Source organism: Thermobia domestica, chromosome 4 (genome assembly GCF_964235325.1).
Source record: "Thermobia domestica chromosome 4, izTheDome1.hap1.1, whole genome shotgun sequence".
In the NCBI taxonomy this organism is placed as follows: domain Eukaryota; kingdom Metazoa; phylum Arthropoda; class Insecta; order Zygentoma; family Lepismatidae; genus Thermobia; species Thermobia domestica.
In genome coordinates this window covers 141046661-141066010 of record NC_137457.1, presented here as the reverse complement: position 1 = coordinate 141066010, position 19350 = coordinate 141046661, and the positions used below count along the sequence as shown (strand labels likewise).

The 19350-nt window shown below is 37.2% G+C and overlaps 1 protein-coding gene across 1 annotated transcript in view; it reads right to left on the bottom strand.

Moving 5' to 3' along the window:
• The window catches only part of LOC145683366 (uncharacterized), a 28184-nt gene that overhangs the window by 7712 nt on the left and 1122 nt on the right, over window positions 1-19350 (bottom strand). The gene's annotated exons all lie outside the window — the stretch shown is intronic.

Below are 19350 nucleotides of genomic sequence, written 5' to 3'. Positions count from 1 at the left end.
GCTATACCCTGAATGACTATGTATTGGTTTCTGTACACGTATTGTGTTATCACTTACTAGTCTAGTGTTATTTTTAGAACAAGACAATGGTTCTTGTCTTGGAATATTACTAGTTTGGTTTGGTAGTACAGTGATAGAGTGTGACCTATGATTTTATTTCCCTGTAGGGTATGCTATCTGCAATGCAATAAACTGTATATGCTTCTTCTTCCTAACAAGGCTGGGCGATAAGCCCCTGCAATTCCATTACAAATAAGGACGATATTATTTTATAAACTACTTGGTGAATCTTTGTTAATATAACGCTATTAGTTCTTACAACCTTTTGTTAATCTTATTTAACAATTGCAAAATGGAATAATTGAGAAAATATATAATGATGATGATAGTTTATTTACATAAGGTATACATACAACAAAAGGGAATCTGTTGGTCACTACTGTGTATCTGCTAAACCAGGGTCAAACTCTGTGTGTCACAAAGGTTAGTTTAACAGAGTTTAAAATAATAATAGATATTTTGTTTGACTTACAAAGATTATCATATTAGCAAAATGATTTGAAATAACACGCCAGACATAGGATAAGTCTTGGGCTATATCGCTTAGAATTGTTTTAAGAGTAAATATATCATTTATGCATTAAATTTCATTACTGGCTACTTACACGTTTCGGCCTCGTGTTGGAAGTCAGCTTCTCGTGTTCTTTTCATATTCCACGATAACTGTTTTAATTGCACACTCCGCCAAATTACCTTTCCGACCTTACAATACTTTCTTGGAAAACTTCGGCTAACATATATCACCAGACGTTTGGAAAACCGACATCCTTTACTTCAGGATACAATGCGTTATTTAGCATTTCACCCAACACCTCACCGTTACTATCATTCTCCACTTTCGCTCCTATAATCTACCACCGTTAGATCCCTCTTTACTTATCATCGCCGATTACGTCATTCATGAACATCTTCCTCTCATTCACCCATCATTTCCAGCACAGTGATTACCATTATTTACTAACATGGGACTCATTCATTTTCATCATTGAATAGAGCAGCCTCTAGGCTAAAGATAAGCTCATTTGTCTAACTAATATCACCCACGTGTTGTCCTGTGTATGCATCTCGCCACATCATTCACGCCCATTACTATATCATACGTATCGTGCATTCTATACCTAATCCTTCGTTATGATCATTAATGTTCTTTCCTTATAATATACTGCCTGATTATTTTCTTATTTATCTTCTTACTAATAACAATCATATATATGTAAAGTAACTTGGCTTCAGTTATCGCATCCTTATTGGTATGCAACCGTGCACATCACATGGCATCAGTTTGAGGGAATATTATTGATGAATTGGCAATGGCTTTCATGTTCTTGACGCTAATCCTTACATTTCCGACGATTTGAACTCACGTTTACTGAGTATGAGTGCATTCTGGGGATTTTTCGTAAAGTGTTTCCACACATTTGAATCACCCTGTTTCACTGTTATGCTCTACCGACATTGCAGATGTCTTTCTAGAGCATTTCAGTACAAATTCGCTATACTTAATACTCAGAACATCACTGTTGTCCGGCATCCATACCTGGCGATTATGCAACCACACACAACGGGCATGGTGTCCGCCATTTTATATTTGTTCCAGATATCGACTTAATACAAACGAAATATTGTTACCTGGTACAAGCTTATCAATTCATATCCATTTAGACCAAGTTTCACTTGGAAGATTATCCGGGACTCCCTACGTTCCTTTGGGGAACCCTTGCGCGTGCATGGTAGGATTGTGAAACATGCAAAATTCAATGGAGCAGGTATGACTTCTTCAGTGAATTTTTTACCCGCCCTCTTTATGTTGGTTAGTTTCCGAACTATTGGCGTCCGAAACTCATTTTTCCACGCTTTGTAGATCCGAAACTATGTCCGATAGCCGAAAGTTCAAGAGAACTTTTTTTCTTGTCTCAGTGGCAGGAGTCACCTCTCAAGAGTTGTAACACTTATTTTGCAACACTCGATATCTATCTATCTATCTATCTATCTATCTATCTATCTATCTATATCTATATCTATCTATCTATCTATCTATCTATCTATCTATCTATCTATCTATCTATCTATATATATATATATATATATATATATATATATATATAGTAAGTAAAGATCTAAGGGTTTACTTGTCCCTACCATAAATCCTTCATTGTAACCAGATTCCGGCGTTGCCGCTCTAACTCAGGTAGAACTGTATAAAGCTCTCAGTATGGCTAGCCCCATTACGGTTATCATAGTAGCCCGAGCCCGTGCAGACCTATAAACACATTACCCCACAGAAATGAGTGCCATAAGTCCATGCCTTCTAAAGGCTGTTGCGCCATGAATTTAGTTATCATTATTATTATTGCTAATATTAATATGTAATATTAGTAATAGGCTTAATAAAGATTCTCTGTATCTCTCTCACCCTATCAATTGAGTCAAGCGCTGCTAAGCGGAGGAATTCGTAACTATTACAGAAGCTGACCAGTTGCGGGAGAAAATGCAATCGCAAGAGAGCAATACGGGAAGATAGGAGCGATGCAAGAATAAATCCACTTCTCCATGTTAAGAAATAGGAGCTCGCTGCCATATGCTCAATGTTACTGCTTCCAGTGACAACGTTGGCTGCCACTGGAAATGTAAATCATCTCTTTCTTTCCGTTTTTTAATTGACTTTTTTCAGAAATGCATCAATACTGTTTTGCGCTCAAGATCAAAGGTTTATTTTTCACTGATACACTACTTTAATACTTAAAAATATTTTAAGTATTAAAAAATGTCCGGTTGCACAACCATGCAACATTAGTACCAGCCGCCGCTGCTATTTGGTATTCTATCTTACATGTTATATGCTTAATACTTATATAGATAGGGTCTGCGTCATTTATATGTATATTGAGAGATCGGATTTTGTCTGCACGTGCACGAAAAGAAAAGCAAATTTCTACATTTTGTGACTGAATTTTTTTTAATTTCTCCGGGGGGGATGAATTTTCTTCGGGGGGAGATTCCCCCGGGCCACCCCCTGAATTCACCCCTGCCTGGCTATATGTCCTGCCCACCTAAGCCTCCTAGAGTTAATGATCCTAACAATGTTTGGTAAGCCGTATAATTTATGTAGTTCCTCGTTATGAAGTTTCCGCCATTCCTCTTGGGTCCGAATATTCGTCTGAGCATCTTGTTCTCAAATACTTTCAGTCTATGTTCTACCCTCAGAGTAAGCGACCATGTTTCGAAACCATACAGAACAACAGGTATGATTACTGTTTTATATATTTTAAGCCTCAAACTCCTCGACTGAATTCGCGACGACAAGAGATTTTGAACTGAATAATAACACTAATTCCCTGTTTTAGTTGACATTTAATTTCTTCGTGAAAATGATTTTCGTTATCCTAGATATTTGAAAGTATCCACTTTATCAGAAGTATTATTTAATATTTTAACGCATTCATAATTGGCCGTATTACGTTCCCAACTCACTTCCATGTATTTAGTTTTCTCTGCATTTACTTCTAAACCCTTGTCCTGCAAGCGTTTAATAAGACCTTTGCATTTCTTTCTATTGTTCTCCCATCATCCCCTATTAAATTTACATCATCAGCGTACGCATAACCTGGTACCATTTCTTTCTTTACTATACCTAGTGCTCTCAACGGGTCGGGTCGGGTTCAAGACCGACCCGACCCGACCCGTGACTAGAATTGACTGACCCGACCCGACCCGAGTGACCCGACCAGTGATCCGATCCGATTAACCTGACCCGACAACCCGACCCGAGCTGACCCGATTGACCCGACTCTACAACTCGACCCGACTAACCCGACCCGACAACCCGACCCGAGCTGACCCTATTGACCAGACCCCATAACCCGACCCGATTGGCCTGACCCGACAACCCGACCCGAGCTGACACGATTGACCCGACCCGACAAACCGACCCGAGCTGACCCGATCGACCCCGATCCGACAACCCGACCCGAGCTGACCCGACACGACAACCCGACTTGAGCTGACCCGACTGACCCGACACGACAACCCGACGCGAGTTGACCCGACCCGACCTGACCCATTTGAGAGCACTAACTACTCCTTACATATATGTAATAACAATAAGTAAGATGTAGTACCCAAATAGTATAACAGTTGAAGTACAATGACATTATATTTCTGTTCCCATGTTACCTGCTATTTAGTGGGGAGGAAAGCTTTTATATATAAATATTTCGATGGGGTAACTTGCAACATCTGTTGCAACATGCCGCATGCCATTGAAATAGAAATTTTTGCGGTTAAGCATTGTTATATGAACAATTGTTGTTGGTAATAAAACTAAGAGTAGTATTATTATTCCATTATTATTATTATTATTATTATTATTATTATTATTATTATTATAGGACAACAGTGATGGCTTATTGCTTGCAGTGCCTAGTAGTAGTTGTTTCCTTTCATCTTCTCAGTTAGAACTTCAGACTGCAGGTCAAAGTGAGCTTCATGGATCACCTGCAAATGCATCTAAGAAGATAGTGTAGAATCCTTCAGATGATCTCCTGAACATGTATGGTTCTATCCAAAATCTGGAACTAGAAAACTGACAGCTCGGAAAAGGAAGAGATGTGCTATTCTTACAAACACTCTAGAAAAAAGTACTTTCGAAATGAAAAAGAAGCATCTAAAAGCAACCGAAAACGTAAAATCATCAGCTGAGAAGAATTTATTCTCAAGTCGTCTGTTTGGTTTCTGAAGAACCGTACGAAGAACAGGATACGGAAGAAGACTGGGTACAGTGTTTATGTTGTGAGAAGTGGTCTCATTGGTCGTGTTCCGAGAGAAATCCGTACTACATCTGTATAGATTATAGACATTGACTGCCACAGTGAAAATGAGTGAAGCGATGTTCAAGCTGTAGATTTGATAGCATTAAATTTCTGAATCAAGTCCGATTGTTGCAACTTACCCCAGATGATGTTGCAATTTACCCCATGGGTGGGGCAAGTGTCAACAGTCGGACTTAGTTCAAAAAGTGGATGCTATCAAAACTGCCGTTCGATGTTTTGCACTTCTCTTTTTTTGGTATGTAGTTAAGGCATGTACCTTTTAGTACACTCAATATAGTTTTTATATCTATAATAATTTTCGAGTAAAAAAACAGACCTGAAAATTGTTGCAACTAGCCCCATCTTCCCCTACAATCACTTTAAAAAAAAATGTATAAAGCCAGTAAAGCAATTAACATGTAGTTCTATTTTCGAAGATAATATAGGAATTTTTCGTGCTGCTAATTATTTAATTTTAAAAAATCAGATGCTGAAACCAATCGATATAGCGCAGTTTAAGCAATTAAGTTTGTTTTATTTAAAAAGAAAACTCTCGATTTACAAAATTGATTGTTCCTATGTATTAGAACAGTCTTCGAAAAATCAGTGCCTATTGTATTTCTAAAATATAGCTGGAGCCGCGGTGGGTCAGTGGTAGAGCGTTCACCCCTGGTGCATGGGGTCTCGGGTTCAAACCCTGCTCCCGCCAAGTGAACTTTGTGGTCGATAAACGCCGTGTGCGTGGATATTCTCGGGGTTCTCCCGTTTCCTCCCATTTTCTTCATTCCACCATTTCGTTCATTTCTCATAATCACCGTCTCCTTCAGCCTAACCGGCATAAGCGTGGGACGTAAAACTCAAAGATTTCATTTCATTTTCTAAAATATAGCTGTATTGATTTATTGGTATATATTTACCTTCAGTTTGTTTGAGAGAAAATTATTACAAGAACTAAAAAGTGTTTCTCTAGTAAATACGTTTTCATAGTTTAGCTATTTACGTTACTAAACAAATTTGGTTTTTTTAATACATAAAATGGCGCCCGTATATATATAGGGTGTAACTTAATTAATATAACAAACGTCGTTAGGTGATTCCTGACACCGAAATAAAACAAAAACTATACAACAACCTGGGTGTAACACCCGAAAATTTGTCGGAAAAATGTATAAACCGCCATAACTCATGAACAAAACGTCGGATTGAAGTCGGGCAGAAGAATGTCCATTGTTTTTAGTCGTAGATTCGATTAGTGTACAGTGACGATGCAAGGATGACTTCCAAAGAAACTGGAGTATTCCTTTGAGTATTTTATCAAACGTTGAATGAAGAAATGATCAATCAAGTACAAGATTTAACATTAAAAAATAATAGTGCATCGTTCAAGTTAGAAGAACACTCAGAATTCGAAAGAAAGAGAGATACACATGTGTGATTCATCTATTTTGTCTCAGTACATAATGACGTCTCGGAAGAAGATTTTAAATGGAACGAAGTCTTTAACGTATCACACTTATATCTTCTAGGCTAATGGTAACGGATGATAAATGAACGGCTTCCTGTCCAAGAGTGTGTGAAAAAGGAAAAATAACTTTGATCCAGATTAGGTTTAAAACGACTGTGCATAGGACAGTCAGGCGGCATGTAAATAAATATAACATCGAAAAATGCAAAGATCATATGTGATGAACGAGTGTACAAGGAATTCTCCACATGACCCAGGGATTCCAAATATTGTGTGAATAGATATGGGGCAAAAGTAAGCTGCATTAAACGGTTTCTTCCTCGTAATATGTAATTCCGTGGAATATGGTACTTCTGTGCACAGAAGCAACAAAAGTGGGGAAACAAGGGATGTTGTACACGTTGCATAACGATACCAAGAAGTGCGCTGGAATAGTATACTTGATTTATCCGTTAGATGAATCTTCTCCCAGGAATACTTTTGATGGCGTTTTCCCCTTCCTTCGAGTTGGCAAACCTCAACTTTTCCCTGAGCTATGAAAAACTTCATTGCTATTGTGAATATACCAAAATACTATCCTAGTGTAGACCACTTACATTTTGATTTTATCATTGCCGGAGAAATTTTCTCAAAGGAAGCTCGTTGAAAGTATATTTTAAAAAAAGGATAGTCTTTTTTCGACATTCTAATGTACATACCTTAGAGCTGTATGGAATACCTACACGGAGGAATACCTACGGAACTATCGTCCATTGTGTGCCAATTGCGAGTGGCTTACAGAAGGCTGTCTTGAAGTTTTATTGTGGAATGGCTTCAGTTAGCATAGCTGAGTTGTAATAAGCATCTACGCAACTTGTGAGTGATATACATAGTCAGATGCTCTACTGTTACACGTGTAATTGCTGTATAACAGGATGGGAAATGTTGTGTTCAACGGTAGAGGGTTGTGTCCAGGTATTTAAGGTCGTGTAAAAGTGTAGACGTTGGTGTTTAAGTAAAATTGATTGTGTTAACCTGTACACGCCTGCGCGATGGAAGATTACCCTGTCCACGAGCTGGCAGATATGCAACTCATTTATGGAGTAGCAAAGGGCAATAGCCCAGAAGTGAGGCGTTTACATCGTGACCGTCGCCCTCAAAAGAGAGTAACTTTCCTTGTATTTTTCCACGCCTCCATATTCGACTTCGAGAGAGGGGTCCCTTCGGTTTCTCGTACGTGAAATCGGAGGAAATAGCCCCATATGGACAGCTGAACTTGAAGACAGCGTACGTCGAATGATCAAAACCGTCTTGAAACTATCATGTGTATGGCGTAAAAACCCACATGCAACTCTAGTAAACGATCAGCAGCAGACATTTGGTGTGGTGTGGTGGATAATTTTGTGGTAGGATCTTATTTATTATCGGTCTGCCTGTGTGGGAGTACGTATCTTTTATTTTTACGTAATTGTCTCCCAAAATTGATAGAACATGTGCCCTTGAACATAAGACAGCAGATGTGATTTCAGTATTATAGTACACCTGCACATTTTGACAGGAATATGCAGACTTACCTAAATGAAACATTCCCAGATTGGGAGAGAAAAACCTGCGTTATGACAACCTCGTTCATTCTACCTCACGCTGCTTGATTTTTTATTTCGGGGATACGTATGAAACTCCGGCCACGACAGTCGAAGAACTTGTAGCTCGATGTAATATAGCTGCGGCAATCATCTACGAAATTTCAGATGTGCTTGATCACAGGCGGAAAAATTTGCTTCGCCGATGTCATCTTTGCAATGCGGTCAACGGTCGACAATATCAGACTGTGAACTGTTATTCTTCATAGCTGTCTCGTGTACACATAGTGCATTGCGCAAACACTGTACAAGGTACCTCTGAGTATTTCACAGTTATCCTACCTTGTACGAAACAGAATAAATCGATAATTTGAAATTGTATTTCTTTCTTTCCTTGTGCAACACGCGCAACACCTTGAGTATCGTCGAATTTCATTCCTTCTGTACTCGTAGTTATTATCTTCCACGGATTTACGCATTACGGGGAGGAAATCTTTTAATCTAGCTTACTTTGGCTCAAATTATATTCACATAATTTGTGGGAATCACTGTTGTTATGTGAAGAATCCCTTATACTCAAGTTCATCGTACATGATCTTTTGCCCCTGACTGTCTTATGCACAGTCGTTATAAACCTACTCTGGATCAAAGTTATTTTTTTCTCATTTTTACACACTCTTAAGTTGAACAGGAAGCCGTTGATTGATCATCCGTTACCATTGGCATAGAAGTTATAATTATGATAAGCTAAAGACTTCGTTTCATTTAAATTCTTCTTCCGAGTCCAGGAATCACCTCCAGACGTTCATTACATTAATGAAGTTACACACCATATATATAATGATAAAAAATAATACCGATATTAGTGTCGATGAAATAGTATTTGGAGTCACTCAGACGAACAGTAACACTCCCGATGCAGTTTAAATCCATACTCAGATTCCATTGCCCTTTATGCTCAAAATGAAACTATTCTCCCCGTGCGAAGAACGGGTATTCTGTTAATAATTTATTATTAAACATCACACCATAAAATACAAAGTGTATCACGTAATGTACACGTTATACTGTTACTTGCTTAATGTATAAATGGAGGATGAAGGACTATTATTGGATCAAAAGATCCAATATATTTCAGACAATAAATTTCTTGTAGGCTTTATATCTGGAGAACAACATATAGTGTACCCAAACCTAAACTATGACTGAACTCAGTATGATGTGCTTAGTGCCTGAATAAAACGAAAGCTCGATTTAGGGGCCATTCAAAAATTCTGTTGCCCTTGATCCAAAAAATCTAATATATTTCATTCAATAAAAAAAAATCTTGTACGTCTTATATCTGAAGAACTACATATAGTGCAGCCAAACCAAAACTATCACTTAACTCAGCATGATGTGCTTATTCCGAAAGTAATACGAAACCTTGATTTAGGGACCGTCCAAACGTTTGTAGCCCCTGATCCAAAAAGTCCAATATATTTCATTCAATCAATAATTTTATTGTATGTCTTATATATGGAGAACTACATATAGTGTAACCCAACCCAAGATATCACTTAACTCAGTGTGATATGCTTATTGCGTAAAAAATATGAAAAGTCGATTGAGGGACCGTCCAAAAATTTTGTGGCCCGTTATAAAAAAAAATCAAAAATATTTAATTAATCGAAATTTTTCTTTTACTCCTTATACCTGGAGAACTACATATCTGGAGAAAACTCGATTTAGAGACCGTTCGAATATTTTATGGTAACTGATCCAAAAATTAATATTAGCCAAGATCATAATACTTTGATCCATTTTTTAGATCATTCCTAAAATTCTTGTTTTTATCCAATCTTTCTTTTAAACAGTATCACTCTCTTTGTTCTCAATTTGAAATTTATCAAGCAATTATAAAGCATTGCTTATTATCCAATTTGTATTCGGTGTAGAGCTTCAATTTTCTCAAAGTTTCAAATAAGATAATAAAATATGATTTACTATCGGAATTCGTGTCAGGTATTATTATTACTTTTATTGGCGTTTTCCTTTCTTTCAATTGTTAAAACAAGAAACTACCTTGCACTGTCATAAAATATGTGCTCTTTTCCAATAGCATAATAAGTGCTCATATAATTTTGAACTTTAAAATTAAGGATTGAATCAGTACAAGAAGTACAATTTGGATAACGAATGACTTATAATTGATGTTTAGTGGCGTACTGAAGTAAAGGGATTAAGGACTTTGAAACCCCCCTTGAGCAAGGTATTATGCAAAATTAAGCACGTTTATCATATTAGCACGTTTATATATATAAACACTTGATATTATATAAACTTGTGTTCCTAAAGCCCCTGAACCCCCTAAACATTTGCGTAGAGTACTGATTGTGTTTCTCTTATTATTTGAACCGTTTTATGCTTTGAACGAAATTTGAAGTGCAGGAACCCTGTGAAGGTGACCACCTTTACTATAAAAATTTCTTTAATGGTTCTTAGTTTTTCTTCAAAACAATCAATAACGAACGAAAAATAAATGATTGAGTTTGATTTTAAATCGAAATTTGAAATACCACCAAAAAGTTGGCCCACCCAACCTTATTTTGTAAATGACTCTTAATAATTTTCAAAACAAACTATTTCCTCTTCAAACCAATCAATAAGAAAGGAAAACATGTTATTAGCTTGAGTATTGAATCGATATTTAAAAGCAGAAAAAACAGTATGAAGTTGACCACCAAATGTATCCTGGAAATAGATATATTTTACTGGTTGTTTTGAAACAAGTGATTTTTTCTTCAAAATAAGCAAACCGCCCCGAAACAAATCACCTTCATCAACATTATTTCTTAATTATATTCTTATGTTTTTCGAATCAAATTACTTTTCTTCCAAACAAGCAACAACAAATCCATATCAAACGATTGATTTTGGTCTTGAATCGAAATTTGTAAGTAAAGGAATCAGATTGAATTTGATCACATTCTAAAATTATTTTGTAAATCTCTTTCTCTATTTTTTCGAAACAAGCGATTTGCTCTTAAAAACAACCAATAAGAAACGCTTGGCTTCGGTTTTGATTCGAGACTTTAAAGTGGAGCTAATATGAAATTCCATCGCCCATTTCTCTTGAAAAGACTCTTTATGTTTTTCGAAACAGACTATTCTTTTTCAAAATAATTAGTAGCATACGCATATCAAACAATTGATTTTGATTTTCAATCAAAATTTTAAGTGGAGGAACAAGGGTAAATTAGGCCATATACCAACTTTATTTTGTAAACATCTCTTTATGTTTTAAGAAAGATACGATTTTTACTATTTTTCTTCAAAAAAGTCAATAACAAACGAAAAACAAACGATTGGCTTCCGATTTCAATTCGAAATTTGAAAGGAGGCAACTTAACATAGGTGCATTGCTTCGCTTAAAAAAAAAATCCAAACGCAAATTCTAAGCCTACAGTTTTAAAATTGCAGTTACATGTACATACTTCAACTTAGTATACATAAAAAATTACAGCATTATAAAAATATCAGACAAATAATATTATTTATTCGGTATTGAAAACCTCGAATCAACTATTGGAGTTATTTAGCGTATTTTTTTTAATATCACAAAATTAAAGGTGTATTTATTACGGCATGGATATATTACGCACAATATTTTTATACAATTTGTATATATATATATATATATAATTTTTTTAAAAATAGACCATTTAGAATTATTTATTCTTACAATTTTTTATATCCACAAATTCAAGGTGAGGGATATGCGATATTGATATTTTCAGAAAGTGTTGACCACCCTACAGAATGTCGATCCTGTGCCGTGTCGATCCTGTGCCGTGTCGATCCTATGCCGTTTCGGTCCTGTGCCGTGTCGATCCTGTGCCGTGTCGATCCTGTGCCGTGTCGGCCCTGTGCCGTTTCGGTCCTATGCCGTGTCGATCCTACGCCGTTTCGTTCCTATGCCGTTTCGATCGTATGACGGTTCTCTCCTATATATCCTTGAGAAAATAATTGTTACTTAATATTGCGTAATTATAAAATAATGTATTTTTTATTATTTCGATCGTATGAAAGTTCTGCTGTCGATCCTATGCCGTGTCGATCCTGTGCCGTTTCGGTTCTGTGCCGTGTCGATCCTATGCCGTGTCGATCCTACGCCGTGTCGATCCTATGCCGTGTCGATCCTACGCCGTGTCGATCCTATGCCGTGTCGATCCTACGCCGTGTCGGTCCTGTGCATGTAACCCCATGAGAATAATAAAACTGCTCGTTTATGGCTGTTGACATACCCACCAAGTATGGAATGTCCAAAATTTCCTAAAATGCATTGAAAAATCGCACGTAAAAAATTGTTGAAAAACGTGAAAAAAAGGCAATTTGCTGCCCGTTCTCGTGTCCTTAAATGAACGTGAAACTATGAAACTAAATTTATATTTACAAATATGTACACTCTTGTGATTCACTTGCATGTACCTCTAGTCTGTGATATCGTACCGTCCAATCAGGTCTTTATCAAAGGAAAAGATGCCTGATCTTCACGAACTTAGCATGTTTGGCTCAGGAACTGTCAACACTATGTCGGCGTATGTCACATTATCAAAGTCATCTCGAACTGGCGAATAAAATTCACTATGATCCTTCTATCGGAGGAAGTTAACCTCAGCTTATTTTTCATAACATTGAAACACTTCCCAACAGAGACATGTTCAAAGTAGCCCCAATTTTTTTACAAAAATGTGCAAAAAAATGTTATTCATAGTCATATTTTATTTCTTTAATTTTTTTTATGTATATGGGAAACTTACAACATAGTCTTATTAAAAAATACTAGAGCTCCACAAATATATAACCCAGGTCTCCACAGTAAAGAGTTTGGGTGGACATAAATTTTTACTCTAAAACATGGTTCCATTAAATACTTTTTTTTGTATTTTTTATTTCAATTATATTGCTCCATTTTACTTATAGAAGTAAAGTAGAAGAACTAGGTAATATGAACGTGTATAATTGAAGCGAATTGTTGCAACTTTTCTATGATTTATGGACATTACAAACATTTTCCGACTTTTTGTTCATAGTAACCCCGGTTGACGGTAATCCTTTCGTTCTAAGGTCGTTCCTTTGGCCCTATCATTATGATACTTCGGAGGATGTATAGTCTGAACAAGAAACAAAAAAGACACCCATAGTATTTTAAACGATGCCTACAAGAAGAAGAGAGCCTAAGAAAAAAACAATTGTATGCAATTGAAGTAAAAATACGATTAAACTTAATATAATTGTCAATGACTCAAGACAGACAAAGCTCTACTCTCTGGTTCGGTCATTTACAGCAGCAGGACATAATAATTAATAATTCGTGCAATTAAGCCCCCTTTATTTTTACTGTGCTTATATAACATTTTAACAAACTCTGCTTTAAAAACACCAAAATCAAATATCGAATTATAAAACTAAAGAAATGGGACGATTCATGTTTATATTTATTTATTTATTTATTGCGGGTTCTAATTTTTGAAAGTGAATTGTCAATTCTTGATGTGATTTTGATTACCAAAGAGTAAGAGGATCTACTAATACGAAGCCCAAATCTAAAAGATACGGTAAGTGGATTTCAATCACCATGAAATAGATTATCCACATGCATAGATTACTATCATAATAGAAACAACAAAAAAAATATCATAATTCCATGAGAAAATAAAGATCATAGTTTAGTGAAATTCCCTGACTTTTCCAGGACTTTTTAGTGCTAAGCATGTTTCCCTGACTATTCCAGGTTTTCCAGGTGAGTGGGAACTATGTATTGTGGCCCGTTACACAAAAGAGGATCCCTTGCTAAACATTCACCCACGAACCACTACAAGAAGGACTGCAAGCAAAGTGACACCCGTAGTGCTAAGGGGGATCCGTCAAGTGCCAAGAAAATTCCCGGACTCAACGTGATATGAGTCAAGAATTTCACATCGCACCCTCAACAGTGATCAAAATAATTTGCAAGTGCCTCAGGTTGAAGTGTGCAGAAGGCCCGTGTACATCATCTTTTTCCTCGTCACTTTGCCGAACATAAGACGAACTGCAGGAAAGTACCTGGCGAGTACCAAATGAAAGAAAGTTATCACAATGGATGAATCATATGTCCATCTCATTGCTGGTGGTCAGATTCAGAGGATCACATACTGTGACGTAAACGGCAATGAGCGCAGCAACTTTATTTGCCAGTGCAGGGAGTTTCCTTCATGGATTTATGGTTGATATGAGAGTATGTTACTGATACGCAGGTCAAAAAGAAGTGAAGGTGAACTCCAGATACTTCCAAGAATCCATTCTGACATTTACCTATCGGAGAGAAATCTCAATTGTATGGAATAGACGCCAACCATGTGATGATCCATATTTACATCCTTCGAATCATACCGCAAGAACATCACTCCGTTTTATGAGACAGTGGCAGAAGAATTAGGAATTCGTGTCATTCCGCTTAAGACATTCCTGTGAAAAGCCCAGATGTCAGTCCAATCGAGTTTTGCGTATTTGGTCTGTTGAAACGAAGTCTTCAACATCGACGCCAGCGCTCCTTGGATGTTCTATGAATGTTCTTGCAGGGAGGAAAAGGATAGAATGCTCATGCCTGTCCTGCGTCGGAGCTTACTGTAATGGAAACTACGATGCCGAGTGATAGTCCACAATGCTGGGGTCAATAGAACATGGTCGGTGGTGGTGGCGTGGTATCTCGTAAGCTAAAAGCGGTCGGGAATAAAATGAACATATTTCTGTACCTGTGTGTGCAACAGTTGCCCCCTTTCTCCTCGTTCAATACATATGAAATGAAATCTTTGAGTTTTACGTCCCACGGTTATGCCGGTTAGGCTAAAGGAGACGGTGATGATGAAAGATGAATGAAATGGTGGAATGAAGAAAGTGGGAGGAAACGGGAGAACCCCGAAAAAACTCATAAGCACGGTGTTTGTCCACCCCAAAGTCCACATGGCGGGAGCAGGGTTTGAACCCAGGACCCCAAGCACCGGAGGTGAACGCTTTACCACTGAGCCACCTCGCCCCCTCGTTCAATATATATGCATGCATCTCTTACATCCCCTGCGTTTTCCGAATTCAACAGAAGAGTCCAACTCATGAAGAGATCTTATGAGGTTGTCATATTTCACTTGTCAATAAAATTCTTAACATAATATTTATACAAGATGTCCTAAAAGTAATGGTGAAAAATGAAACCAGATTCCTGGCACCAAAAAAAAAAAAAAAAAGTTTATATAACAGTTCGGAAGTAAGCAGCGGAGCTAGACCACTTCGAATGTGGGAGGAAAGGAATTTCACACTAAGAGAATGGAACTTGCCAATTTACAAAACCCCATTGAAGACGCGTGTGAACAGTTACGCAACACACCGGAAGTGATAGAATGCGTTCGAAACTAATGATTAGCACAGATGTGGGAGGACAGCACTTTGACCATCTTCTGTATTTACGTTTATTGTTAACACGTAGTTTGTAGTGCTATTCTGTGTAAGATGCTAAGTTACAAATACAATACGTCATTGTTGATTTTGCCTGTTATTTCATTACATGACACGACTAGTTACATTTCTTATTTCTATCCTCTTTCAGCAAAGATTTTACCTGGTGTACCACTTTCCATTGCCCCCTGAAATTATACAACTATGCTAAGTGGTCTTTGCTTTGATACCTATTGTACATGTGCGTGCAATCGTGCCATGTATAAGAAGTTTTTTTTTAATGGTTTCCATCTTTACTGCACCGTTTCATTACTCCTGTCGTACAGACATTCGGTGAATCCCTAAATGACGTATTATGGAGAATCTCTGGCGCAGTTATGTAACATGCGTGTAAGATGTTACGCCGATATGATATTTATGTCTTTTTGAACCACCTTCTTAGCTCTTATTATTCTGCGGGCAGGTGTGAAGTTCCTTTCCCGCTTATTCGAAGCTGTCTAACTAGGCCCCTATCCATTTCCGGACTATATGCCATATAAACATTTTTTGTTGTTGTTGTTGTTTTGGTGCCAGGAATCTGTGATTTCATTTTTCGACATTACCCGTTACTTTTGGGTCACCCTGTAAATAGAAGCCTTGTCAATTACAAAACCTCCAATACCCGATTACCACGGCTTGAAAAATCTTGCTTGCAAGTACTAGCCAACAAAAAAAATTTACTAGAGACCATTTTGCAGTCACAGTGTTTATATTCCCCAAATGTAGAAAAGTACTCGACACTGGCAAGCAGCGCTGCCGATTACATATACAATCTATCATCGATAACTGTCTGTTCTGGAGGCCTAACGTGAATAAGTATTTCCGTATGAAGATGAACAAATACGAAGTGAAATATTAATCCCCTACAGAATTAAAATTCGAAAATACTTATTATTGTCAAATACATCATACTACAAACGAATTAAGTTAATATTAAGTTTTTTTTAACAAATCTTAAATGTTGAGGAGCTAATATAGTTTGAATATACAATAATCTTTCCCATAAGACATAGTATAATGACTTGACTTTACATATGATTAAGCACAAAAATTTAACATCAGTGTACAGAGAGCTTAAGAATTAATAGCAGTGAGAAATGTCAGATTTCAGAGCTAGATTTCGAATAAGATCGACTAAAATAGTAAAATAGAATGAATTTTACTACCTTTCTTCTTTATTATATTATTAAAACTGAATTTTGGAAATGAAAGACCACTAGACTATAACAAACAAAATATTCAACATCTAATCTAATGAAGATGCTAACTACTATCACCAGAAACCACACATCTTTATAATGTTAATAAAATTAAGTGAACTCTCAACGTCTGGAATTACATAAGTATTCTCAAAACTTATGTAATTCCAGACGTTGAGAGTTCACTTAATTAACAGAAATTTTAACAGAATAAAATTAACAGAAATGTTAATTAAATCAATATTCGAATAATTATCCTTATTATCTTTTCTAATCAGTGTTTTACTTTCACAAAAAAAACGAAAAAATCATTTACTCGACTAATGGGGAGGCGATTAACTATTAGACGACACAATGAGTATAATAACGCCACTACTGTTTCTCATTCTGAGTACATGTTTAAATTAGCCTAAAAAGTATTTTGCTGTGACTTTTTTTTTAATTATATAAATGCGACGTAAGAGTCCGTTGCAGTTGTAGTTTCAGCGCACTACATTTTGGAAGATTTATAGGTAAAATTCAATATTTTGCATGAGAAGACATGTTTATAAGGAACAACTTTCTACATGCCACATTACATTACATACAAAGAAATGCAGCGGCATTTTAGGTTTACAAGTATAGGGTTACTATAGTCCGCGTCACCTGAACAGGCGTGTGCCATCTGATAATAACCTCACAGTGCGCTGTTACTAAACCTGCAGGGAGGAATCTAACCATTCAATTGTCCACAAATACGAAGAATATCAATTATCAATGATTAGATTCCTCCCTGAAAGTTTAGTAGCAGAGCACTGCGAGCCTATTGGCTGATACCACGAGCCAATAGTCGGGTGACGCGGACTATAGTCTAAAATCATTACAAGTCCTTTACGAGGGATAAAATAAATGAGTCCATATGTAAGATGGTTAGATGCTAGTTTACACCGGCGGCTTATTTCTGCACAGGGCATTACTTTTGTATCACCGGACCACACGCAAAATAAAATTAAATTAAATCTTTGAGTTTAACGTCCCACGTTTATGCCGGTTAGACTAAAGGAGACGGTGACGATGAGAAATGAATGAAATGGTGGAATGAAGAAAGTGGGAGGAAACAGGACAACCCCGTGTTCGTCTACCACAAAGTTCACTTGGAGGGGATTGGGATCGAACCCGGGACCCTAAGCATCAGAGGTGAACTCTCTACCACCGCGGCGGACCGCACGGAAATAGAAAAAAAAGTTATATTATTTAGTTTCTCACCAAATAGTAGACTGTCACCCCGGTTCACTTGCTAGTGATTACTGTTCGAAATACAGAATGGATGTATGGCATAAAACACGAAGCAACTTATGCTAGGTAGCCACTAAAAAGTATGGATGCCATCTAACCCAGTCTGGGCAGAAGCGCAGCAGGAGGGCCCCAAGCGGACGTGAGAGGATGCGTCTGAGTGAGCAGGCGCGTCAGTGACGTTGGGCATACGGATAAGCGAGGATAGTGGGAAAACACTTTACATGTCGTAAAGTGTATGGCTTGTGAGTTGCACAGCTTAGGGAGAGATAACAGCCTAAATACCATCCAAACAATACCAAAATGCACTACATAGGTCACATTCGATTGTGTTAGGTTAGATGTTCCTTTTCTTTTCTGTAGTTTCAGTTCGTTTTTACACTTACGACAAACTGTTCGCCTGTGTAGTAGACCATGCCTTTCAGACAATTTCAACAACTGACACTCGTTTATTTTTGTATAACTCGATAAAACTCAAACACTATGCCACAATCTTGTCATTTACGCACCATTTCCACACTGTCACCTATAAATCATGTCAAGTGTAAATCTCCGGCAAATAGTCCCTTCCACCTCCATATATAGTGCTGCTTACATAAAAAATAAAAATTCTTAACTTCAACTATTTCAATCACCTGACTTGCACTCACTCTTCCTCACAAACCAAAATAAATTCAATTCATCTGGTAAAGAGCGCAGTTTTACTACACGGATCCATAGTATAAGTAGTAGTAGAAATAGGAATAAGGGTAGCAATACGAGTAGGAACGGGTTAAAAGCCCCGCAGAAGTTCGTTGGGTTCTGTTCTTGACATTAAATAGCAAATTTCCCCACATTTTCCCATGCATTTTACAAACTATGAATCCGTATAGTAAAACTGCGCCTTGTAAATTTTTAGAATTGGTCTGGCGATACATCAGTCAGCTTATGCACAGTATACAGAACCTATATTTTATGTTTACAAGTGGAGTTTTGTATAACCAGGACAAGTGTTATTGAAACTCGCATTTGTCACAACGCACTTCTTTCCACTACTTTCACTTGTGCGCATAGTCACCATCGCTTTTTTGGACGAAACCCACGTAAGTCCACCAGCTTCGCCCTACGCTTATCCGTTTAAATAGCACTCGAGCTGTTCAGTGGCTTCACAGCACAGGTTGATTTGTGTTTTGCACCTTAGTTTTGGGTTAAGTACAGTATCGCCGCCCAATTTTAGGAAATTTACCGGGTCAATTGGAGAATTCATTAAAGTTTGTAAGAATGAGTACAAGGCAGATAAGGGGAATAATAAAAATTAAGAAAGTAGCTATATTTGTTGATTGTTTTTGATGTTGTTAGCGGCACTGTATGTGGAGGCGGATGGACTATTTCGCGGAGAGGTACACTTGTTTCACTATACGGATCCATAAATGTAAAATGTACAGAAAAATCTGGCAAGTCTTCATTTTGCCCATTTCATATCGAGAAAAGAACCC